The following is a 14,789-nucleotide window of genomic DNA, read 5'->3' on the forward strand; positions in this document are numbered from 1 at the left end:
CTAAGTCACCAAACCACTTGGGGTGACCTATGGCAGAGGTGTAGTTATCCAATAAATGGTTCCCGGGGTGGCAGTACCAAATTGTAAATAGATTAGAAGATACTTTCCTGAATGTTCGCCTTTCCCCATGGGGTTACCAGTCACGTCTTCCACTCTGGGATGTAGCCGGCAGTAGCTGTAGTATAATCTTCCATAGCCACATATTTATTTATTTATTTTATTTTTATTTATTTATTATTATTACATTTATTACATACAAGATATACAAATATAAAAGGAAGCTTTGACTGTCCAACTAGGAAGTTTCCCGTTTTTGGACAGTCAAATTGGCAGGTTGCGTGTACATAATTCCAGGTAGGTACATGTAAAATATAAAATAAAATTAAAATATAACATATAAATGTAAGAAAGAAAAATAGAAAGAAAATATTTTTTTAGGAAAATACAATTGAGCAGTAATAAACAATAAAATCCAGATAGGTACATGTACAATATAAAATAAAAATATAATATATCAATGTATGAAAGAAAAATAAAAAAAATATTTTTTATGTAAATACAAAATACAAAATCGAAGAAATCAACTCAGACTACGTTTTTTAATAATTTTTCTGAATCTGTCCTACTTAAGTCTAATAACCATTTTGTTATTTTAGTACCGAAGGCTGATAATTCACACAGTTTAAATTGAGAGGGGATTTTGTTGTATATTTTTGGTCCCAGGTATGAGAAAACTTTTTGATAAGCCGCAGTATTGCTAGTTGGAATAGAAAGGTCGTTTCTGCTCTTACTTCTGGTTTGATGATTATGATCGACTGTTATCGTTTTGTTTTTATTTTTGTGGACGCAGATTGTTATTTTTTATGTGACACTGTCGAACATCAAGCACATTAAACTCCTTGAAGAGAGCGTCGCTCGAGTATCTGAAGGGTTTCTTCATAATGACGCGTAGAATGGATTTCTGTGCCATCAGTAGCGGGTATAATATTGTTAATCCTGTTCCACCCCATCCAATGCAACCGTAGGTTATGACGGAGTTGCAGAGCCCGTAGTATATTTTTTTAATGTCTTGAGTTTTTATAATTTCCCGCAATGCTATAAATATATAAATAAGTTTGCGCACTTTATTAGCTGTGTTTTCAATTTGTTGTTTCCATTTAAGATGGTTATCCACTATTATACCTAAATATTTAATAGATTTAACACATTTAAGGGTTTCGGATTTACAAGTATGGTTATTATTTCCAAGGCTACACTTAATATTATGTATTGTGAGGTGATGAGGTGTTTTGGGTTGACCTGCAAGGGTAGCGCTAAATGTGAGATATTTTGTTTTTTGTATGTTTAGTGTAAGCAAATTACTGTCCAGCCACTGTTTTACTCTGTTTATACCTAAGTTCGCAAGGTGGTGTGTTTCTTTCCAATCATCTCCTTCAAACAAAATAACTGTATCGTCAGCGAACGTGATAATTTTACCACCAATGTGTTGGTTACAAAGTTCGTTTATGTATATAATAAAGAGAAGGGGCCCAAGTGTACTTCCTTGTGGTACCCCAAAAGTGTATTTTAGTGAAGTGCTAATAGCCTTGTTAATTCTGGTTTGTTGAAATCTATTAGATATATAACTTTCTATCCATTGAAAAGCTTTTCCCTTTATTCCTATATTTCTAAGTCTCTGTAAAAGAATTTTATAAGATATTGTGTCAAATGCCTTGGCCAGGTCCAGGAAAAGGGCAATAGTTTTCTTGCCACGGTTCATATTCCCTGTAGAAGTTTCAGTGAGACATGCGATGGCATCATCCGTTCCCTTACCCGACCGAAAGCCGTATTGGTTAGGACTTAGAATGTTATGTTTCTCCACATATTCGTTTAACCTAGTTTTGAAAAGCTTTTCAATGACTTTGGATATCGCGCTTAATAGTGATATTGGCCTATAGTTTTCTACAAGAGATTTAGGTCCACTTTTGTGAATTGGGACAATTATTGATTTTTTGAAGTGATCAGGAAATATTCCTGATGCAAAACTTAAGTTGTAAATATATGATAGCGGAGCAGAAATCTGATTTTTTTTTTTTTTTAGTATTTGTGTATTTAGACTATCTGGACCCTTTGCATGTGTAGTATTAAGGCTGTTGATTATTTTTAAGACCTCTTCTACAGTAGTTGGTTTAATATTAAATGAAAAAGATTGTTCCTTTGTTTCAATTGTCGATGCCAACATTCCACATGTTTTTGCTGGAATTATCCTTATCAAGTAAGAATTTATAATAACGCTCTTTGCATTTGCGAATAACGGTTTTGCAAATATTACGGTATCGGTACCAGTACCAGTCTGAAGATGGCTTTGACGAGCTGAAACCGGTTACGGTCAAAATAAAATCAAGTGGAATAAAGTTTTTTATTTGTTTTATTATAATATAGTATCGGTAATAGTTTTGCTGTTTAGTATCGTTCAATGGGTCTCGTTTAGCTATTTTATGAAGGTGATTTATTTTGTGTATAGATTTAACAATGCCGTTGGTAATCCATGGTGTGAGATGTATTTTACTATATGGTATGCGTTTAGTTATTGTGTGTTTTGTTATGAATGTATTGATTTCATTAATAAAATAGTTTAGAGCATTGTTAACTTCAGTCTCTTTATAAACATATTCCCAATTTTTATTATTAAGATCATTTAATAAAGCCTCATAATCGATAATCTGTTTGTGATTAATTTTATGTTTTTTGGGTTGATTTTTAAACAATTACACTGATTTATGTTTATTTCTTGTACTAAGGAATTTAATGTGTTGTCGATATATACTACTACTCCGCTATTTTGGTTAATATGCGATGTTGTATGGTATTCGTTATAGCCTGAAATTTGTTTGGCTATGTATGAATCATTTAACCTGCATTCAGTGAGAATTAGTACATGGAACTTTACCACAGCTTTTAATTCTTCCAAAAATATAAGAAAATCATCCAAGTTTCCCATCGTTCGAATATTTTGATGAACAATATTAATCCTATTGGATTCCCAATTAAATTGCACAATTTCGTTAATGTTTTCAAGAATTATTTCAGTATTTGGCACTAAGATACTATCGATTTTATGTTGAAGATCGTTTATTACCATTAGAATTCAAAAATTAATTATTGTTTTCTGGGTAAAGTTTTAAAACAGTATTTTATTATCATATAAATACTTGTAGTACGAAATATGTAGCGACAAAACTGTAAACAAAATGATGTAGTTAGGAAAAATAAAATATATCTGAGTAAGAAATAATATCTGAAATAAAATCCAGGAAATAAATAACGTATGTAGTTAGTGTGTGGCATTTTCTCTTTCAAAAGACAGTAAAAAGTAGTATAAGTATGAACAATAAGTAATATCTGGGTAATATAAAATATGTTGATTAGAGTTCTCTTTTGCCGAATTATTAGTAATATTACTAATAAATCAAATAATAATCTTATAATAAGTGTAGTTACCATTCTAGAGAGAATAAAGATTAAAATTAAAGTTAAAATTAAAATTAGGATTAAAATTATTCCAGTACAAATTGGAGTTATGCAAAAACCTAGGTGTTCATATAATATAGTGCTGTTATGTTATAGAGTATGAAATGGCGATATAAAGCGGTAGTGAGTAGTTTTATAACGATAATTAGAATAAAGAGCAGGTAGTCAGAGCTTCGGTATAGCTTGTTCTGAGTCTATTAATATAGGTCGAGAAGAGTCATCTTTTTTCATGTAGATTAGACCTGCTTTCGTCCAGACGTACCTATATTTACATTCAGTCGCACGTTGGCGAGCTAGATACCAAAGCCGTTTGCCTTTAGACGTGAGGAGTTCTGAGACGTATATGGGTGTAATGGGGCCAGACAATCCGATTGTTCCCGTGTTTAGTTTGTCCCCAAGTCTTGAATTTAAGGCTGAGTTTACTTGTTCATGTAGTTTTTCCAAATTATTTATTCGATATTTTAAATCTTCTTGCTGTTGAGATATGTTTTGAATGGTTTTTAATATTTCATTATTTTGGAGCAGGATTGCATCGTATTTTTTTCCAACAGATTCATTAACTGAGTCTTTGAAATTTGCGAATTCAGTTAAAAATAGATCGATTGTCAGATTACTAGAGCCATCTGTGGTTGTTGGTGGTAAGTTCACACTGGCGTATGATGAGGCGGCAATTGTAGATTTTGGTGTTGATGATGGTTGTTTATTAGGTTTCTCGATAGATGTCAGTTCTAGATTTTTTTCAGACGTATTTTTTTTTGAGTTTTTTTGTGTTTTTGTGCAAAGTTTGCAGCGCCACTGTAAAATCTTAGTTCCTCGCCGTGAGGTCTCTGCGATATCGGATATTTTATTTGATTAATTTGTGTTATTTCACAATTAATTAATTAAAATAATATATAGTATATTTGCGGCACGTTCCAGAGTGGAAGATACTACCAGGATCGCCCTGGTGTAAGACCACCATTCAGAATTGAAACGTTGCTCCAAATGGCTTTAGCCGTGTTTAGTGACTAGATCTGAATAGCCAGGTACTTCCCCACCTTCCTCTTTCCCTTCCCCACTTACCTTCAGCCTCACAACATCCCCCAATTGGGGATGCCATAGTCTCACTGGCTCCAGACGGGAGCAGTTGGGACCCTTGTGAGGTATTCACTGTAAAAAAAAAAAAAAAAAAATCGGCACAAATGAAGTGGTAGTTATCGTCGCAGATACAACATGAGATGAAGTCTGACGGGGTGTCAATGTTTTTTTTACAGATGGAGCATAGTGTATTCATTAAGGTAGTTGATTTCAAAGTTTCACACAAAAGAAAAAAACGACACATTGCTTGTTTCTTGTATGAGAGATGGCAGAGCCTTTGTGACGCTAAAAACGCCTTTGGGATAGGTTTTTTGTGTTTATATAATGATCGAGTCACTTTTGCACTGAGTTGTATTTTGTGGTACAAACACCAGAATAATGACGAGTATTCCGCCTTAGCGAGATAATTTGTGGGATAAAAAATTCACTGTCCCAACGCGCACTCTACTGATTAGACGAGTTAACCACTTTTTTAGTTTGATTTTCTAGTATTATGATTGTTAAAGCTAGATCAATTGAAGCAGCTGTCAAAATACGTCAACACTGGTAGACAATATGTTGCCATGAATATTGCACAAGTCTTGTGTTTTAATAAAATTTTGCACAAATTCATTGTTTGGTAAAATAAAAAACAAATTTGAAAAAATTCACATTTTCATTTTTTTATTTTCAGACATTCTTAAAAACTTTCATTAGGAAATTCTACAGAACTAAAACAAACTTAAAAACTATTTAAGTAATGATTTTTACATAATTGCAGTTTAAAATTATATACAATACGTTATACAAAACTGACATTATCAGAGTTTAACAAAATAGAGAAATAAATCATATTAAAAAAAAAATTGCATTCATTTTCAACTAATTAATTATTTAAAATAATATGCATACCAAATCTTTATCAGACTGAAAAAAAAACTCATAGATACAACGAGTAACGAGTCAATAGCTACTTTACTTGGCACCAACTGAATCGCATGACTTTACGTTTCATGACGTTGGCTCATAACGTATGTTACTGGAGTCGTTCGAGCATTCGTTAAGCATCTTGCAAGGAGAAATCTCTTTTTCTCTGCAGTTCTTTAGGTAAGGGCAATTTCTTCACACGATGATTATTTATAAATGTATTTATCTGTTTCCACGATCGTGTTGATAAGATTCCCCTTTCTCTTTTAATTTCGTTGATTTTTCCAGCGCCTGGATCTCTTCCTTCGACAAAGTAATTTTCAAAGTTTTTATAAAGCGCATCTTTTTCTTTCTCATCCCATCTCCTTCTAATTATGTTACCCTTTCTTTTTGCAAGTGAATGAGTCGGTAATGTATTACTTTCAGCCTCCTCTAAACAATTATCCGATGTATCCATATTAGAATTCACATTCTCTTTTACTGTTTCTTCAGTCAACAAATTTGGTTCAGTAGGTAGAGGGTCAGAATTGTCTATTTCGTTTTGACAAGTAATGTTCGTTTTATCAGATTTTCTTAAGGAACCTTTTTTTTCTTCAGCTAATTGTAGTAAATTCAAGCCAACTTTACCTTTCTCGAGGGCCGGGTGGGGTATTATATAATTGCCCTTATTTGTACCTGGTGTATGCCCTAAGAAATGGGACAATGCATTCACATATGCATTATTTTTTCCAGCTACTTGGCTCATGGTTGCAACATGGTGTCGTAGCCCAGTTGAAGTCATATGATCCGGATTTATGAGGGAAAACTTACTTCTTAGGTCTCTTAGAATTTGCGTACCACAGAAATAAGGTTCACCTGCTGCTTTTGGAAATAAGTATTTGTTTTCATTTGAAATTCCAACTAAATGTCGGTATGCAAATAGAGTGTCTATATTTTTTTTCATTTGATCTCGAAGAAGAATTGGAACTGTTCTTCCTCTTTTTCCTGGAATATGGAAGCAGTTTAAAGCATTTATAGCATTTTGTTCCTCAGAACTCATGATTTCCATAATTTCTTTAGGAATATCTTGTTTTTCATGTTGGCCGGCTATATAATTTTCCAAAGGTGCTCTCGCTACCTCACCAGCTCTTCTCCTATTAAATATTATAATATGAGCAATTGTTGTTTTACAAAGTTCCTCATAGACCGCATAAGATTTTTCATTTTCAAATCGTTGTGCTATATTCAGTTCTAGTTTCATAACTTCGTCGCACATTTTTTTAAGATCGATAGTTGAAGGCATAGCATCAGATTTCAACATTTTTTGTTTTTTTCTTGATTTTTCAGCATTGGTAGATATTTCTAACTTCCAAGAATGATTTAAGACCGTTTTAAAATCAGACAATTTATTTTTTTAAATTTCTTTCGATGAAGTGGTTAGCGTAGAATTCTGTATTGTTCGACGAATAAAGATATCAGCACAATCTTTTATAGCCGTACAAAGTCGTTGAGGCATGCTAGGAATTTTTACAGAACCTGTAATTTCATCGTAACCACTATTTATCTGTACGGTTTTAATAAAAACATCAAAATGCACAGGGTCAAACGCTAAATCAAAGGTTGAAATTGAAGGTTTCGGTTCTATAATAACTATATACAGCTTGGCTAAATCCCTCATCTTCGATGTTATATGTGTCTTCAAATGGTGTTCCGTGTGATTACTTAATAATAAAGACCCATATAAACATATTAATGGGTCAGACATTGCTATTTTTGCAATATTATCATTTTGAAATACAGGAAATATTTGAGTTCTCAAAGATTCTCAAATTTCAGAATTGTCTGGGCATAGTAATATAGAAGATGATTTTAGCATCCACAGTCTTCCTTGGACGGCGATACGGTATCATTATTCCATCTGGTTTACTGATAACGTTCTGATTATAAAGATAATTACCTATGTTTCTTATTTGCCTTGAAATCAATTCTCGCTTTCTTTTTCTTTCTCGCAGATCAGTATCCAAAATTTTATTGTGTTCAATAACTTCTGCCTCTAAGGGATGTTGGGTGCTAATACAATAGTGATAGGAATCATGGTCTCAAGTGAACGTGAAGTGACGTGTGAAGTTCGTTACCAGTTTAGTACAATAAGGACATGAGTTTTTACGGTCATGCACTCGTGCTCCTTTACTAGTAGAAATAGTGCTTCGAGTTGTAGTCGATGACACTTCGATTGCCTCCTGCTTCTCTAAATGATGTTGCTCATCATCGGCGTTGGAAATTTTCATATCTAAAAAAGAACAATACATTAATTAGCTTTCTTTAAACTTAATTAGTAAAACCTCAAATTATAAACAAGCAGTAATTTTTAATGAAACACTAGTATATATTGAATTATTTCGCGGATAAGCGATAAGCCGCCATAGATCAGTGGTCAGAGCTGTCGACCGGAAATCGAGGGGACACGGGTTCGAGTCCCGTTGGCGTCATGTATCTTTTATCAGGAGTTTTTTTCAATTCGGATGAGTGTTTCAGGCGAATAATTATTGCTTGTAAAATAATTATAATTAAATTAAATTATTTAATTAAATGAAGACAATATTAGCATCACTCAATCTAAAATCTGAAACAGAAAAGATACGGTCACATCTGGGAATCGCACCTAGGACCTTCGGCTTTCTGGGCCGCACCTCTGACCATATAATAATCAAATTATATGTTACGTATTGATTGTTTCATGAGTATTAAACATGTTTTCTGTAGATACCTGATTCAGTCGAAGAAGTAACGTTGTTCGGTTTGTATAGTGAATCATCATCGTCGGACATCGACGGACCCCTTTCTAACATTACTTCAGTTTTGGTTTCTAAAATAAAGCATAATATATTATATATTTATCTAATAATAATAGCTCAATGTAGTAAGTAAGTCAAACAAATGTGAAACCTATCCTAATATAATGACAAAATAACAGACTTATTACGCATTTGCAAGGGAATATTAATTAGCAGCATTTCTGATATTACCTATAACAATTTACTACAAGCTAAGGTAGCTCTGTAATATTTCAGATTATTATCTAACTAACTAACTAACCATCACGCCGTTTCCGCGCAGGGGTAGGCAGAGTAATAATTTTACTGCTTGGGTTCTCAAAAAAGAAAGAAAAAAATCATGACCTATATAATAAAATACGGTAATTATTCTGTACTCATTTGATAAGCATAGATTAAAATTGTTAATTTCTATATTTTACAATTTAGGTTATTATTTAGAAATATGAAATAGCTTACCGTATTTAAAATCCATTTCGCAAAGCTGAAAGATTTTATCAACTCTCCTCTGTGACATATTGTAAGTAAATATACTATCTGACAAAAAGCAAGAACAAACCAACCAGTCAACCGAGTTTTACACATGAATAACGGTAATATTTAATATTATAAATTAGCCAGTAGCAAGTCATTCATGTATTCCCGTAAACTAAACTGAAGCTAGCTTCAGATGTACCAATACAAACAAACCAGCTTTGGCTAGCACACAACATCATTCGATAATGGGCTCTTAATAATATTACTTTAGATTTTGCACACAATTCTTGAGCCTTATAGTTCCTTTCGAATATTGTTTAGACTAATACGCAATGTCGTACGATAATGAGCTCTAAATAATATTACTTTAGAGGCTATTTTGGCATACAATTGTTAAAATATTACATTACTTTATAAAATTATTAGTACACCTGCGTTTGACACAAATAACGACGGCAACGTCGCTTGTTGATATCAATGGAGTTAGTTTAATACACGATAGAAACAATTAACAAAGTGACGTTGAATATCTGGGATAAAATCGCATATAGGATCATATCTATTGCTCACGATAATCGTACTTGTCAAATCAAATTGAGTTGAAAATGCCACTGATCTCGTCTCGCCGAGACGATTAAAATGGTATATAAATCTCGATTTGTCGATGATTGAGTAAGTGTTAAATTATCTAGTAACTCGAAAAGATCCAATAGTTCCGGTTATTTGCAGACGCTAAGAGGTACAAAGTGCCGTATTATAAACCTTTATAATAAAATTATCATAAAATAGTTAAATATTACATTTGTGTATTTAGCAAAACTTTTATAAACTAACACATAAAAACTTTTATGAATTAAAATAATAGAATGTATATATTTAATTTCAAATATAAAAATTTTACAAAAAACATTTTATTCACCGCTTTAGCTTTGGTTATGCCTATATTTTTTCTAAGAACTAAGCACACAAAATATTAAAGCACGTGTAAACGTTTAGAATTTAAATCACATGGGATTCAATCGTATAAACGAGTAGTTGGAATCTAGTCACGAAAATGTGACACGTAAGGTCTCAAGTTACATGCCAACTCCAGAAAACGCTGTAAATTCCACGTCGCCGGGAACTTACATCGGCCGATCCAATTCGGAGGAGGTCCATAATATCTCTGTCCATTTCTTTGTATTAATTCGTACCCGGATTTATTAACTATTTTCACTATGTTTTGCAATACGCTGTATTCTGTTTGTTGGGTTTTTTCTTGCTGGGTATTCTTACCGGTTTAAATAAGGGGTTGTTCCCGTCGGGGTGTTGTGACGCCGATTGTTAAGAGTATCAAAAACCTTTCTAGGTCAATATCACACGAAGATCTTGTCGACATTACTTTTTTCGAAATTCCAACATCTGAAGGTAGTTTTTAGGTAAATAAAAAATATTTAAAAAAAGTTGAATTGTTTTTTATGGGAAAATAAATATTCTCCTATGGAAAAAGGTCTGATTTCGAAAAACTATTGTGTTAGTCCCGGGACAAAGCAGAGAACTTCAGCTCGTATTCAGGGTGTCTGGGAGTAAAGTATTATTGAATAAAAGTTATATATATTTTTTACTTCTACCATCAATGTAGAATTACCTCCCAAGATTTGTGCACTCTACCCCAGGACACATGTATAATTATTATATTTTGTAATACAAAAATATATGTTTAAATAATAAAATAGAAAAAAACTAACCTTTTGCAGTAGTCATCAAGTACATCGGGGGCAGATTTTGCATAAACATTATTACTTTTTTCTGGCATTTGACCAATTATGCCTAAATTATTGATACTCAAATTCACAGGCTTCAAATCCTGTTTTTCATATATCTGGTGAGGATTTTTTAACTCTACCGAAAAACAACCATTTTTGCTTTCTCTGCGTATATTCTTAGTATATATCTTGTCGACAGGTCTAGCCCATTTCAGTTCTAACTTGAACCCGTCCAAAGTGCAGCATTTCAACAATCGCAATGCTTTTTCAGCATCTTGTCTGGTGATAAAATGAACAAAGGCAAAATCTTCAACCTTTTTAATTCGTTCGATAGTGAATGGATCGATGTATCTGCTAAAAGTTATCAATATGTCGTTTTCCGTTGCTCTGGCGGATACGTTTCGGACGAACAAAATCTTTACCTAAATGACAAAGAAATGAAACAAAATCAATCATTTTTATTCAAGATTCACTCCGTGTGGCTGACTATTGTACTCTAGTTCTATTGTTATTATTTATTAGATTCATTTAAGAGGGAGAGGTGACAACAGTTCTATCAACGGCACAGAATGACATACTTAACTTTGCAGGTGGCCAAAAGAGGAATTAAAAAACAAAATTTTCTATAATTTTTGTCAATAATTTTTTATAACCACAAAATATACACTAACGACGCCACCGACCGGAAATTTGAGTATATCAATGTAACATTATGGTCTGTTCGCCTTTTTATGATTGCACAAGAGTAACAACACCCGTGAAGAAAAAATTTCATCGTTTTTAATGACTTTATATCACTTTTTAAAAGTGTGTTGAATAGTCACTGTGTTTTTTCCCCAAATTCAAGACTTCAATTCCCCAATTCCAAGACTTCACAGTCTCGGAAATAAATACTCTGATCTTGGAGATATATTTCATCTTAAAAATAATCAATATAAATATTGTTTATTTCAATTCTTTTATAGATCGATACACAAATAGACATCTATAATTTCCGCAATATATATATTTTTATTTTGAATATCTATTTATGTGAGACTTCTTATCATTTTTACTAATCTTATTTTATTATATGCTTTTGTTGTAACATTTAATATTTTTTCTTTTTTCGTTGTATTATGTTTCCTTTATTGTTTTAATTTTGTAGAATCTATAATAACTGTGATACTCTACTATTAAACTTTGTAGTGTGTAAAAGCCCATTAGGGGGTGTTATAATAATAAATAAATAAATATGTATGAAAAGTTTTTTTTCCCTTTACACACGAATTTTAGACTCTTGTAAAGGTAAACATGTTAATTTTTATTGAAATATGTTCTTACTATGTAAATTTGAATAATAAAACAGTATTTTATAAAATAAATAAAAATATAAAAAAAATAAATACTTGAACTAAAATATAAACGCAGTGAGAACAATTGAAAAGTATTGCACAATAATAATCAAAATGATGATCATGACACAATGCAGTTTTGGGATTTTCACCTGAAGGTGCAATCACAAACTCAACAAAAAAAACGGCGGTGCATATTAGAAAACAAAGGTACTTACTTTAAAATATTCGTACTACCTACGAATAATAATAACCAATTTTCTATCTCAAACATAAAGCCAAAATTGTACTAATTACGTTGAAACGAAGTGTTATTTAGATAATTTGGTCGTATTTATAATATTGTTCGGAAATTTTACCAATAAAAGTACCAAAGATCTACATCTAACATACACGGAAATGATATTAAGTTAGGATTTTACGATTGTACAACTAGAAAATTTAGATAGGAAAACAACAAAAATGTATAAAATACAATATAACTTATTGGTTCTTACCTGCTTCATGATATTATTTCCGACGATGGGTTCCGGTTCGGCCCAGTCTACCACCAGCTTGTCTCCAAAGGATGTCAGAGGACCAGGTATGAGAGCCCTTCGGGCCAAAGCTGCTGAACGATGACTATCAAAATGCAGAAAGACGTACCCTCGGTTATGTAAAGGGTTATGCATGAGAGGATACATCATCACATCAACTAGACCAGACACAAGCTTACTAAATTCTTTCAAGATTTCTTCTTTACTTGCGTCTAATGGCAGCCCACTAACGAAGAGGCGGTTATTATCGAAAGATTTTGCTACCACGATAGCATTACTAGGTCGAATTCTGCAATTGTTCAACATTTCTACCGCTTTCCAGGCGTCCTGTTCGTTGGTGTAACGCACGAATCCAAATCCCCTGTTAAATCCAGAAAAATCCATCATCCGTCGCAGCTCGTAGATCGTTCCAACTTCCTCGAAAACCGGAATAAGTTCGTCTTCATAAAGGTCTCTGGGAAGTTTTCCCATGAAGACTTCGCAGCCCGTCGGAGGCGGGCCGATCCAATTTGGAGGAGGTCCATAATGTCTCTGTCTATTCCTTTGTATTAATTTGTACCCGGAATAATAAACTATTTTCACTATGTTTTGCAATACGCTGTCTTCTGTTTCTTGGGGATACATGGTCGTAAAATTCAATGTTAGCAGCGCGAAAAGTTTTAAAAAATAGTTGCTTGCAGCGCCGCTACGAACGCGCGGAACTCCCAAAACAGACTGAGCCATCTGAGCGATTAATTAAAAGTCAAAGGGCTGAAATTTTGTATCGTACAATCAGGAGTCGGACACTCTACCGACAGAAATGTAGACATTGTGAAAATAATCCCACTTTACATGGGCCCGTATATTGAGAATCAGTTAAAAAATAATTAAAATACTTTGTATACACAACTATTTAAATCAAATAGGATTGACATGTTTCGAAACCAATGGTTTCTTAGTCAGGATAACAAATGATCAGGATACAAAATTATCATAATATAGACAGATAGATAAGATATCCACAGCCGAGCCGTTGAACACAGAAACGAGCCGTAGAAACGACCCGTTCTCATGCGAGTAATGTTAACCGTGTACATATGTTGGGTATGCATTTGGCGTGTTTCCCGACTATGCTCCGGTGCTGAACGGATTAATGATGCTAGTTCCTCGGAGCATCTTCCATAGAAATACCGGTAGAACAAGCATATGCTCTAAAGATTGCAATCCGTTTTTTTAAGATGGGAGAATCTATCAAACAGACCTGCACAGATTTTCTGCACAGAGTCGAGGGTTTTTTCAGGTATTTTCGGGCTGCCAAATCCAACCGTGGGGCGCACTTGTGATTTGTACAGGGTTAGCAGTTGTGTACTATTAAAGTATTTGCGGGCCCTATACAGTACGCCCTCATTAACCTCAATTATTTGAAATATTCAGAACTAGTTATGTTACTGAGCCATTTTTTTTGTTTGTTTAACAATAGCTCCACACAGGAAGCCCTGAGGAAAATATTTTCCCTCAGACCTATGTCATCTTTGAAGATGCTGTGTGGAGGGTCTTTTAAAGGAAGGGAAGGAGAGGAAGTTTTGGGAAGGATAAGGTTTGAGGGGTGGGTAGGAAACCGAGGTCTGTGGGTCCAGGAGTGACGGACGTATGAATCCATCCCTCCCACTGCGGTGCAAGACGATGTTCCAAAAGAGTTCTGCCGGAAAGGTCACAAGGTTTCCCTCAACCTGTCTCTCCGGCCTTCCACGTAGCTGGAGGACACATCCACCGCCAAGACCCGAGCAAACCTCACCCCATGAACCCACGCTAAGTCACCAAACCACTTGGGGTGACCTATGGCAGAGGTGTAGTTATCCAATAAATGGTTCCCGGGGTGGCAGTACCAAATTGTAAATAGATTAGAAGATACTTTCCTGAATGTTCGCCTTTCCCCATGGGGTTACCAGTCACGTCTTCCACTCTGGAATGTAGCCGGCAGTAGCTGTAGTATAATCTTCCATAGCCACATATTTATTTATTTATTTTATTTTTATTTATTTATTATTATTACATTTATTACATACAAGATATACAAATATAAAAGGAAGCTTTGACTGTCCAACTAGGAAGTTTCCCGTTTTTGGACAGTCAAATTGGCAGGTTGCGTGTACATAATTCCAGGTAGGTACATGTAAAATATAAAATAAAATTAAAATATAACATATAAATGTAAGAAAGAAAAATAGAAAGAAAATATTTTTTTAGGAAAATACAATTTAGCAGTAATAAACAATAAAATCCAGATAGGTACATGTACAATATAAAATTAAAATATAATATATCAATGTAAGAAAGAAAAATAAAAAAAATATTTTTTAGGTAAATACAAAATACAAAATCGAAGAAATCAACTCAGACTACGTTTTTTAA

At 33.5% G+C, this 14,789-nt stretch overlaps 1 pseudogene; it reads right to left on the bottom strand.

The window, feature by feature from the left end:
• Positions 1-6,432: 6,432 nt before the first annotated feature.
• On the bottom strand, positions 6,433-13,022 carry LOC149408961 (RNA-binding protein 47 pseudogene; annotated as a pseudogene).
• Positions 13,023-14,789: the final 1,767 nt, after the last annotated feature.

Source organism: Hesperophylax consimilis, unplaced genomic scaffold, assembly GCF_061612785.1.
Source record: "Hesperophylax consimilis isolate HC1 unplaced genomic scaffold, BYU_Hcon_1.0 scaffold_40, whole genome shotgun sequence".
Taxonomy (NCBI): domain Eukaryota; kingdom Metazoa; phylum Arthropoda; class Insecta; order Trichoptera; family Limnephilidae; genus Hesperophylax; species Hesperophylax consimilis.